This window comes from Lagopus leucura, unplaced genomic scaffold, assembly GCF_019238085.1.
Source record: "Lagopus leucura isolate 7727_CA_CO unplaced genomic scaffold, USGS_WTPT01 Super-Scaffold_100001, whole genome shotgun sequence".
In the NCBI taxonomy this organism is placed as follows: domain Eukaryota; kingdom Metazoa; phylum Chordata; class Aves; order Galliformes; family Phasianidae; genus Lagopus; species Lagopus leucura.
The window spans coordinates 67,517,671-67,530,256 of record NW_024962262.1 but is presented as its reverse complement, the minus strand read 5'-3'; the positions used below and the strand labels follow the sequence as shown (position 1 = coordinate 67,530,256).

The 12,586-nt window shown below is 43.8% G+C and overlaps 1 protein-coding gene across 4 annotated transcripts in view; it reads right to left on the bottom strand.

The window, feature by feature from the left end:
- USP9X (ubiquitin specific peptidase 9 X-linked) overlaps positions 1-5,642 on the bottom strand; it is a 98,236-nt gene extending 92,594 nt beyond the window's left edge. For all 4 annotated transcript variants that reach the window (XM_042866497.1, XM_042866498.1, XM_042866499.1 and 1 more), the window contains exon 1: positions 5,561-5,642. The gene's annotated coding sequence lies outside the window, so the exon portion shown is untranslated. The remainder of the gene's footprint in view (positions 1-5,560) is intronic.
- Between the last annotated feature and the right edge of the window lie 6,944 nt (positions 5,643-12,586).

Here is a 12,586-nt window from a genome sequence, read left to right as displayed (position 1 = left end):
CACCCTATCCCACTGTAACACCTTTGCCTCTTCCTGTATCTACTCCCAGTGAAGCAAGGCAAAAAGTCGAGTAGCATTCAAGTGTCTCAAGGATTGAAACCTATGGAATCCATAACGTACATTTCTGTATCATTTCACATTGCCCTTTAGCTGTTTCTTGACTAAAATAAAACCTCTTCCTGGGAAAGTTTTCTACTATTTAAATTTGGGTTATTTTATATGGAAGCTCAATAAAAAGCCCTGAAATACCCTCTAGAAATTTCTCGTTATCTTGAAGTGTTCATTCTGAACAATGCTTCTGTTTAAAAAGAAAAGAAACAACACAGAAGAGAAGATAGGAGACAGCACTATGTAGCTGCATGTTTGTGCCTTGCCTTCAACATATTCATGGGTCTCAGCTTTAAAAAAAGTCCAGAAAAAGAGTTCTTTGAGAACTCTCTACTCACAGATGCACATCTTTACGAAATGATGCAATGTGGAATTCCCCTACTATGAGTAAATTTGTGGCTAAATGCAAACTGCCAGACAGTATTATTTGCTAAATGTCCAGGGAGGCTAAGCTTAGCAGAAAAAAATAAATTAATTAAACATGTAAGGAAGTGACATTTCTGTGTTGGCACTTTCATGTGTCAGGAAACCTAAATCACAAAATGGGATTACATACTGTTTTGTAAACAGATCAAGGATGCTACAAATAAAAGTATCCCACAGTAACATCCCTGGTATCGATGTATCACTCCTAAAGCAGTCTACACTTCATGAAAAAAAAGGTTGAAAATAGGAGCATTCAAAACATGACTGCATTTTAAATCAAAAGGGATTCCTGGAATCTGTTTTAGAGGCATAGTAACAAAGCTAAGCAGAAGATGTTAATAAGTCTCACAATTAACAGCAACTTACATCTTAAGAAAACCATAGAGCAGCAAGATATGTGCATTCTTAGATTTTTAAATCATTATTCCTCACATTCTAATTTTTATTTGGGAACATATCCACAGCTGGCAACTGAAAAGCTTTGATAACTGGCAGGCTGACTTCACCTCTCAAATAAGATGAGATGAATGTATTCATATAGAAAGAAAACGCCAGAAAGTTCAGAACAGAAAATGCAAAACTGTGCTGGTAAGCTTCCCAAACAGCAAAGAAGAATGAGGGAGAAAAAAAAAAAAAAAAAAGGAAGGAAAGAAAGAAAATATTTTACACTGTCACAAATGTCCACTCTAAGATTATATTCCCATTTCTCCTATTGTAGGCAAAGCTATCAAGGGCTCGCCCATAACCTCACTAGTACTTCTATTTTTATCTCTTTTCCCAAACCAGATGCCCTGCACAGAAAGCATTCAACACACAAGGGGTCTGAAGCAACACAGGAATGCCTAGGAAATGCAACAACTGATACTCTGAGAGAGCAAAGCCACCATTACCACTGTAGGGTTCCAGCCCTATCTGTATTCAAGGCTCTGAACAAGAAGATCCAAGTCAAAAGATGGTTTTGTCAGGAAGTGCAGAAGGAGTCTTTGCTAACCACATTTCCAAGTCATGCTACAGCCTTGAGCACAGCAGAACTTTATTACGAGACAGTCAATACAACTGAACTGTTTTTAAGAAAACAGCTCAACTCATTATGAAACTGTAAATCATTATAATAGCGTAAGAACTTTCAGATGGCTCTCCAGTAATAAGAGAACAAAAACTAGATTTAATACATGAAAGAAGCTGCTGCATTTTTATAAGGCGTGAATTCAAAGTGCTCAAACTTTCCAGGTCATTTGTACAAACATGTGAGTCCTGTTGCAGGCAAGCATACACCTCCAAAGATGTTCTTCTCATCTCTTGACACTGGGAAAAAAAAAAAAACAACAACAAAAAACACAAAAAACTCCCCACAAAACATTTCTTTTAACTACCATTCCAGAACGCCAAGGTTTACCAAACCATTCTAAACTTAACCAGCTATCTGGCTATCCCACTAATCAAAAGACAATGGCCACTGCTGAATGTTGCAGAAGAACCACCTGTTAAGTGTTCAAAAGAAGAGCAGAACGAAGACTGTGATGAATGTTCCACAGTGGTGAGAGATGGCAGGCACAACAGTATAACTTAATTTTTGTATCTTTTTTCATTAGTTTGTCGGGATGAAAGTGCATTTAACTTGTGGTTGGTGACCCTGCACACAGCAGGGGGGTTGAAACTCGATGATCACTGCAGTCCTTTTCAACCCAGGCCATTCTATGTTCTATGATTCTATGACAACAAAGGTTAGGCAGTTAAAAAGGAGGAAAAACGGTACTTATTACAAATATGTAGAAAACCAGGGAAGTCTATAGCAACATACACAGCACTGCTTGTGTTGCAAAAGGCAAGGAACTACAACAAAAGATTGGTACATATCCTGATGTACAGCTTTACATTCTGGACTGTTTCTAAGTGAGGCTGATAATGAAACCTACAGAGAGTTTCAAGAAGCATATCCACAGCATTAAGAAAAACATGGATTCCTGAGCAAGACAAACCATGTCCACATGTCCCAATTAATACTACTGCAAGCATCTAGGAAACAATTTCCTAAAGGACTCAAAAGCCTTCACACACAGCTTCCCAAGCCCAGCAAACTTTCTCATATCCTGAGATGAACACTGAACACAGGTCTCTGGCAAACCCTGAGTAAGCAAGACTACTGGTTTGATTAAGCAATGTTCATGCTTACAAGGAAAATTAACTGTGGATAATAGTGTGTTAGGGGATGATGGGGGTTTATTAGTTTTTGTTTTAAAGGTGCTTTAAGGAAAAAAACAACCAAACAGTAATGCACAACTGTAGTCATTTACGGATGAGGCTAACCTGCTCAGGATGTTATCAAAATATACCCCCAGTTGTTATATCTATTAGGATGTATAAAACAGCATCTCTGAAAAGGAATAATATCACTAGTGATAGATGAAGCACCGCCTAGCACAACAGTACTTATTTCTAATACCTGAAATAAGTTCAGAACAAATTTCTAAACTGGAGAGGGAAGGGCAGAAGTATTTCCTCTGGAACTTCAGTAAGTAAATGAGTATTACCAATACATAGCTGAAAGTAACACTTCATCACCATTTAAAAATAAATTGTTCACACAAACAAGTGACAGAGGAACTCCTCCTTATATAACTTCATTCATACTGGAAAGTCCTACACTAATTTCTAGTTTAAATTTAGGATGCTTTGGAACAAAGGCACTACAGGTATCTTTATTTTCTTACACGCCTAGGTACTAATTCACCATTTTTGTTTATTCTGAGTCTCATTTGCAATAATTCCAACATACGAAGTAAAACAGATAAAGCTGGAGGCGTGCTTTTAAAATAGAGAAGTAGACCAATGCAACTACTCTGAATATAAATGCATCACAAAGTGAGAGAGAAAATGTACATATTTGAGCAATTGTGTTCTACAGAGAGAAAAAACAGTAAACAGCTTTGCTATCACTGTCCTTATTGATTACCACTTTCAGATGTAGTCTTCCTGTCAATTAATTCAATGGGCAGAAGTATCATCACAAGGGCAAATTCAGCATGACATGAAACAGTGCCCTGGAAAGATGAAGACAGAGGCTACCCAGAAGAAGTATCATTAAGAAAATCTACACAAAAAGTAAGTAGAAAAGTACAGCAGATACTGAAGAGAGGAAAAGTTACTATGATACAGTCTTGCTTGTTTATTTTTAGCTGTATTTCCCCCTCCAAAAAAAAAATCATGCTCATGCATGAGTTTCTTACACTGCAGCTTTATGATTATGTTTATGGGTTTTTTGTTGTTGTTGTTCAAATCTATTATCAAGCATCAGTGTAGTCCAGGGGATTGCAACAGTGCAATGAATTAATTCTTCCCCCAAAAATTCTTCCTCCAAAATCTTGAAATTCACTGTTGTACTCTTTTGGTTCATGGAGTAAATGTTACTTCACCTCAGAATCAAAAACATTACATTAAAAAACAAAACAAAAACAACCAAAATTCACATGACTGAGATTTTGTTGGAACAAAAGGGTTATCTGCTCTGGAACACTTATGGTGGTGAGCCCAGCCAATGTCTCAAAACAGAGCGTTAAGAGATCAAGAACAAAGTTAGTTGCCTAGAGATTTCAGCCACCCCTAACATTCCTTACTAGAGACACCATTTGAATTCTATCATCAGTACAGGCCAATCCTCCAGAAACCCATCACTAAGCCGCATAACAGCTTTAACATCCATCTGCTGGGCATTTGAGAAGCCTGCTGGAAAACACACATTACCTGGCATGTCTGTCATAGTAAGTGCTGCAACAGTGTACTTAATATACAATTCAACAGCTTTCCAAAAAATACAGGCCCCCATGCTGCAAGTAGGTCAGCAAAAGTGGGCCTTGTGCTGGCCCTGAGCCTGTGACTTCAGAGAGCCTCCTTGCTGACAGCAATGTCCAACGATATGAATATAACTGTGGAGCTGTGACTATAAATCCAGTCATATAGAAAGCACATGAATAACTAGGCCTAGGAATCCCTTGAATATTTTATTTAGAATATTTCCATTTTTATTCCCTCACGACTCCCTCTCTATACAGTTGTTGTACACTGGCGAAATACTTGACCTCCGAAGGAGCAGCCTGAAAATTAAATACGGCACCATAAAGCCCACCTCAATGCTTCTGCCTGGCTCCGTGAGAGGAGATGCGCTTATGGCTGAAAGGAATCATCTCCCAAGGCCATACATATAGTACACAAACAATGCCCACACTAAGTGGGCCGGCACACATTAACGGGGCCATGACCAATGCACAAAAACCCAACAACTCATCTTCCTGGAGAAATGCTGGGTTTGTCTTGAGGACAATAAGAAAGACTGCAGCCAACCTGCACCTCGGACAAGGGAGAGGGTGGTATTTCCTAAAATAAACCGCAGCACCGAGCCCTGAGCCGTAAGTTCGACGAGGAGCAGCGGAACAAACCGGAGGAAGAAGACACAAAAAAGCCACCACCGCTTTTCGCGCATCCGAATCGGCTGGCTGGAAGCCGGGCCTAGAGGAGTGGCCTACGCGTTAATCATGTTTACAGCGGACGTGAATGGGCCGGGGCTGGCGTTTTTCATTGAGGCTGTCGGAAAAGCGCCTCGCCGGGGCCTGACTGCCAGGCGTCGCCCGGGCCTACGCTGCTCCAATCACTCCACCTCAGTAATGGCGTTCGGTGCGGAGGGAAACGAACGGCAGGGGTGCAGCGCCGCGGGGAGCCACCGGGCCCCGCTCGCCCGGGGGAGGCCGGGAGGGGCCCCCGAGGGCGGTGGGGCGGGGAGCGCTTCCCCCCGCCGGCAGCCGGCGAGAGAGAGGATGAGGAGCCGTCAGCCATTTTCCCTCGCCCTCCAAAACGCCGCCCGCCGCCCGTTATCTTCCCCCCCGCGCCGCTCGCCCCCGCCGAGCCCCGTCCCCGGGGGAAGGGAGATCGGGTCAGGCTCGAGCGCCCCGTCCGCTCCCGCAGCCCTCCACCTCGGCCTCGCCGCCTCGGCCTCCTCCTCAGCCCCGCCCGGGCCCAACGTTCCGCCACTCACCCCCGCACGGCGTCCCCTCGTCCCGCGGCCCGGAGCGCTGCCGGCTGCTGCCGAAGGAGCGCGGCCGGGGGCTGCCTCATGCCCGGCACGGTCTCATGGCAGGGCCCCGCGCTCCGGGCGTGCGGCCGGCCGGCTGAGGGGGCGGCTCCGCTTCCCCGCTCCCCGGGCGCCGCGACGGGCGGAAGGGAAGAAGGAAGGACGAAGAGTGAAGCCTCCGCCGCCGCCCGCGCTTCGGATCCCGGCACCTGGCCGCTCCGCTCTCCGCACCGCCGAGGCGTTTTTCCTGCGTCACCAGCTCCTGCCCGGCGGCGGCCCTGCGCTCCGGCTCCGGCTGGGGCTTGGCTGGGGCCTGCGCGCTCCGCCCCGTCCGGGCAGCGGGCGCTCGAGGGGGAGGGGGTGCACACGCAGCCGGGGCCTGCGGCCTGCGGGGCTGGGCTGCGCGCGGGGGCAGGGAGGGAGGAAGGCAGGAGGAAGGAAGGCGGCGGCGGCGGAGGGGCCGGGCCGGGCAGCGGAGCGCTGCGCGCTGACGGCTCCGTACGCGGGGGAGGGGATGAGAGGGGGAGGGCGCGAGGCGAGACGCGGCGGCGGCGCCCGAGTCTCGCGGGGCCCTGGCCAAGATGGCGGAGCTGGGTCCGGCCTAGCGCGGCTCCGAGGGCTCCGCCGTACCGCTCCCGCCCCCGAGCCCCGCGCCTGTCAGTCACACCGCCCGCCCCTAGCCCTACGCGCGGGGGGGGGGGGGGGGAGCGGGGAGCTGCGCGCTGGCGGTTTCACGGCCGTTGGGCTCGAGCGGTCTCCATTGTGACCGGCGGGCGGACCGCGCGAGACCCGGATGATGACGTCACGCGGCCGCTCGCTCGCTCGCTCGCTCGCTCTCGGTTCCCTTCCTCGCCGCTGCTGCCGCCCGGTGTCTCCCTCGGGGCTGGCGGAGCCGGGGCACAAAGCGCGGGGCGCCGGGCTGTCCCATGGACGTTAGCCTCGATAGGCCGCAGGGCCGGCACCTGGAGAGGGGGTGCGAGTGCTGTGAGAAGGCCGAGCTATGCGCGCACGGCGTGCCGTTAGGAGCATGGTGCTTAATGTAGTCTTTAGGGAGACAAAACCTTTAAGCGTAAGGAATGACGCCTTGTGACGGGTCAGAAGTTCGGCAGACGCGGGGAACATACTCTCCAAGTACCTGGAGTCGTGCTTGGTTTTATCTGACGTTTTTTATCATCCGTATTGCAAGGTCAAAGTCTCATTTTAACATCATTCAAGAATTCCAGAGCAGGAAGTGGAGGATCCAGTCTCCAGCTGAAAACGCAAGAGGAATTTAGGTCGCCGGGTTGGAATTTGCTCAGAGGCTTGGTACCTTTGCTCTGTGCACAGCGTTTATCTGCTGGACCTCACCATGATAAAGACCAAAATACAGCTTGTCACGGTCGTAGAATCATATCATAGAATCATTGAATGGCCTGGGTTGAAAAGGACCACAATCACCATCTAGTTTCAACCCCCCTGCTATGTGCAGGGTCGCCAAACACTAGACCGGGCTGCTCAGAGCCACATCCAGCTGGCCTTGAATGCCTCCAGGGATGGGGAGGGAGTGTCTGCTGTAAAAAGCCAGAGCTCAAAGCTAGCAGTGACATGTCCTGTTATTTGCTCTTTTAACAAAGTTAGGGTTAGCTGGGTTTTGCTAATCGCTGGGATTACTTGGGAAGGAAATCTGAAGTAGGTCCTTGCGTTAACCTCAGACAAAATGATGCAGCAGCTTCACTGCTGTCCAAATGCAACAGTTTGCATTCTGAAAGAGAGGTGTTTGCATTTTACTCACCAGCAATAAAGGCAAGCCACGACTGGTGAAAATTTGTGTCAGTGTAAGCCTATTGTGTTCAGTTTAGAAATATGTGTAATCACAGAAATAGCAGCCCTTTCATCTTGGTGATTTTCATGCCTATGAGTGTATTATTGTGGCCTCCTTGCTCCTTTTCATTGGGGCTTGCTAATTACTTTGGGCTTTCCTTCCTATTTCCATTTTATCCATTCTGCTCTCCCAGGAAATGCTTAAAATTATTGCACCTGTAATACATGTAATGTTCCTTGCCTCAGTGCTCTCCCTGCAGCTCCTGACTGAAGACTGACAGAGGCATAGCTGCACCTTCAGTGGTTTCAGTTGTATGTTGTTTGACGAGTCTCAATCCTTAAAAAATAAATTGCTGTGGTTACTGATGCTTCTTTCTTTTTACTGTGTTAAGTAGCTCCCTTTTAGTGACACACCAAATGCTATGAGCCTTCTCACTGTTATTTGGCAGAGCCAAATAATGACACGTCAGTGGAGTTTTATAACGTGGGCAATTGTCCACCAAGAAATTGACTGTCAGTTCACATAAAACTCCACAAAAAGAACAGAAGCAATGCTGGTGCAACTTGTAGCAAGTACTCCCGCTCAAAGGGTTCTTTCAGCCAAGAGAAGGAGTGGAAGCTTTGTTTAATTGAAACCTTAGGTTTGGAACAAACTGAGAACTGATTGCTCCTCAGTTTCCCGGGACCTTGGTGGTATTTTTCTTCTTTTAGATTCCACTTTTTGTACAATTTGCAGAAAGTGCAATACTTCATATAACGAGATAGAAAAGTTCTGTTTGGCGGGGGGAACAAAACTACGCATGACTATTACTTCAGTTTATTCTCTTACTTTTATATTTGACCTCCATTTTGTTGTAAAATTATATTCTGAAGTGTGTTGACAGAGCAGTATTTGCTTGTAGCCATGCTAATCAAAGGTCACGGATAGGCTAAAGTAGGCAGCTATTTATGGCACCAAATAAAAGAAGATATTGGGACGGCAGTGGCACTTTGTGGCTGCTAAACGAGCACACGGTTCTCCTGGCCTCTGGCTTGCAAACCAAAATGCCCACCCAGCACTGCTTGCACCACTCCAAAGGAATCGCCTCAGCTCAGCATGTATGACACTGTTTGCCCTCTGGAAAGTATTCTCACTTTTTTTTCTTTTTTTTTCTTTTTTCACTGCTGGAGCTGCAAATGTATGTTACCACTTTATCTCTCTGGAGCAACTATGGAAACAAAAAGATATGCATGAGAGGAAACTGCTGATTAAAGAGTATCCATGGCATGAAGGCAGAAGTCAGTAGGCACGCGCTACACTCCCCAATTGTTCTCAGATAGGTGTCCACGCAGAGAACTATGACAGAAAAATGTATTCTTCGGTAGTCATTCTGCTTGCTTTCCCTTTGTGCACAACCTTTGCTATGATTAGAAATGCTTTCACAACATTCTCAGGAAAAATGTGGGGAACTGAAATGTTGCCCTGCAAGCTTTCCAGCTCTGCCATTGCAGCCAGCCTTATCAAATAAAAAGTGAAACTAGTCACAAGCAAGCTGATGGTGGTAATCATTAGCTAACCCAAAGAAATTAAAAAGGAAGCAGAGAAGGACTGAGTCAGAATTTACAATAGTTGCATTTGTTCCCGGTTCTTAAACTCTAATTGACGCTGTGCTGCTTCAAAACAGAACACACAGAATTGCTCAAGCATATCTTATGCTAGGAGCGTAAAAGAACAATAACATGTAAGAAAAAGCAGATTTTTACCACAGAACAATAAAATATCTATTATTTCTTCTGGTTCAGCCCCCCTAAGCACTGCACTATGTAATATCTACTGAACTTCAGAAAACAACATAGGCAGTGCAGCAGACAAGGAAGTAAAATGTTGCTTGAAAGCTGAAGAACTACTGCTTGAATGTTAAGATTTGTCTAAAGGATCACATCAAGGATCTATCTTGCAATATTTTCAGTATTTTTTGTCCCATCCCAACAAATTACTTATGCAGAGGAGTAGCACTGTTGGTTACATAATTTTTCATTGACTTAAAGTCTGCACGCAAATACAGGTAAGGAAAATAATGACTCACTCTTGCCCAAGACTTTGCTTTAGGCAGCATGTATATTGGACAGAGTTGTGGAAATAATGTCCAGATATATGCCTTGCACATACAAATTAGCATTCAAAATTAGAAAGAAAAAGAAAATTCTTATAGAAGTAATGTATCAAGAGGCTGTAAAAACTGTTCTGAAGTTACACTATATCTCATTCCTTTTAAAGAAGGTCAAAGTTAGATATTTCCTCTTAGTTTCTACAGAGAGAACTGCTGCAATTATTGTTCCTAACATTAATATGCAACCTTTCTTCATGTTCATAACTTTTCATCTTTCTACTTTTGATTTCTGGTTGCATGACATATGAACAGCCATGTTGCAATGAGATTTATGTCACATTCTAGGGAGTTAAGTGCAGTTTCTGCTCCATACTTATGATTATAAAATAATGCATACTTGTGTAAACACCATAGATATTCGGTAAGAAAAAGATTTGGTAAGGAGCCTTGGACTCTTAAGCTGAAGAAAGAGTGGTGCTCATTATGAATGGTCCTTGCAATAAGAAAAATATGGTGTGATAATTACTTCTCCAAGAGTGGTGAGGCAGTGGCACAGGCTGCCCAGGGAGGTGGTGGAGTCATCGTCCCTGGAGGTGTTCAAGAACCGTGTGGATGTGGCACTGAGGGATGTGGGCAGTGGGCATGGTATGACGGGCTGCTGGTTGGACTGTGTGATCTTAAAGATATTTCCCAGCTTCAATGATTCTATGATTTATCATTTTCTATTTTTCTGTAAACATTTAGTTGTTAAAATGAGAGTCAAAGGAATGGCACAGACAGAAACTCTGTGTATGTATGAAATACTGAGAAGATATCACAGAGACGAGTTGTGAAAATTTCTGTTTGCAGATCCCAAAATGTGCCTTGTCCATCTTTCAGAAAGGGAGCAGCAATTCAGCATGCATCATTTTTCCTGCTGAATTGGTCCCCAGCCGAATTGACCTTGGATAAACCATGTGGTGTCCATGTGAAAAGTATCAGTCTCAGAGGATTTGGACAGAGTTCAGCAAACTGATTTGACAACCATATGGTCCTCTTCATCCACACGAACCTTGAAGAAGTCTGACTTCCTTCCAGCCTGTTGAGTAGAGTAAGGGAAGTTGGGAACCATTCTTAAAACTTGCCAATGTTATCCTAAATTTGCTGGATGAGAACACTGTCAACAAACCGCCAAGAATTTTGTAGATCCACAACATGCTGCCATTTCCTCACTTTTTTGGAATGTGTCTCTGTACACTGAGTGTTTGTCATTGCATAAGTATGAACTTTAGGGGGGCTGCTGTTCACAAAATGACATCTCTGGCATATTATATCATGTTCATTTTCTGTTATACAGGGTTTCTGAGAACAAGGGTTGCCACGGGAGCAGTAGAACTAAAGAAGCTTGTTTTCCTACATTAGCATCTTACAACCTTCTGGCCCTGAACTCCTTCCAGCTTTTAGTTACATTCTTACCATGCTGAAGTGCCTGCTTTAGGTTAAATATGCTGGACCGGCCAGGACCTTCATTGTCTTGTAGTAAGCAGGGAACCAGCTTACCAACAGGGAACCATTGAACCAAAATACAGCTCCATGTCACATCTTGTACCAATAGCTTTAATCAAGTTTTATGAAACAGCTTGTCAGCAAAGCTTACATCTGAAAATATGTACGCGCAGGAAGTCTGTAATTTTATAAAGTCAGTTATCTTTTCCTTTCTTGGGATTAAAGGATTAAAGGTTTTTTTGTTGTTGGGTGGTTTTTTGTTTCGTTTGTTTGTTTATTTGCTTGCTTCAGTTCAAAGAGGACTTTAACAGTGCAGCATGCAGAGCAGTAGGAGTTTGGAACCTTCACTTACATGTCTGTTCCTCCACTGCTTTCTTCTTTATCAGAAGCTTTTCTTAGCTATCTATGTCTTATCGTCAGTTATCTACAAAAATAATTGCCATTGCAAATAATAATAATAATAATAAATCCCTAAAACATGATTATTTGTCTTTGCACAAAACAGTAACAGTAAGGAAATTTCAGTTTTACACTGATGATTTGTAAAGACTGCAATTGTTTAGATATTCCATTATTTCACTGTGCAGGTCATTTCATAACATAACACAGATTAGCTTTATGCCAAATTGTATTTTGTGTAGCTCGATAGCATTTCTGAGAGATTACATGCCTTTAAAATGTGTGATAAATATGAAATGGCTCCTCCTGGAACTTCTAACACTAACTGAAAAACACTATCAGTGTTTTTAACCCAGGAGGTGAATGGCAGCAACAGTATTGTTTGAGCAATATCACTGTCTTTGTAGCCAGAACAGTATCAGGCTATAAGAAAGCCAAAACTTGTAAGGAGAGGTAGTATCTTTTATTAGATCTGAAAATGGGCTTGTATGCATCAAAGCTCGTCTGTTTTTATTAGATATATCACTTGGTCTGTTGAAACAAAACTTAAAGTAGATACTTTGTCATCCATAGGCAGTCTGCTTTTTCTCAGGGCACTAATCCCTTTCCATTTAGTTTTTAACATTTTAGTTTGAGAAAGTAAATGTAATACAAGATCTCTATATATTGAAATAACCTCAAGGGGAGACACAAAGTTCATGCTGTAAACAAGAATTTATCTCTGTATGTTGCCTTTCTGAATATCAAGCATTACACTTTGTGAAAGTCCAACTGGTTTATCACTACTTCTATCTTTTGCACTGCCCTCAAATTCAAATTGAGACCAAATGGACAAATGTGACCCCAAGAAGTTACTATTCTATTGCAAATCTAAACTACTGGAGTTCTACTTTAAACTTACTACTGGTTACTTCATAAGTTAAAATGAGGGTCAGATTTCTGACTCTTTTTACTTCTTAGCCTTTTCCTGTGTTTGCACTTTAACATGCAAGTGTAATACTGCACTTTTAGGGGTCACAGATTAAAATCCCTAAGAACTGAGGGCTCTTTATGGTTCATTTTTAACAGAATAACCAAAACCAAACAAAAAACAAGCAACAAAAACAACAAAGCATTTTTAGCTTCTTGGAGACAAAGTAGTTAATTGTTTGTTTTCTGAAATGACAGAAAAATTGTAAATCATTCAGACTGTTGTGTTTGTTTTTTTCCCCTGCTA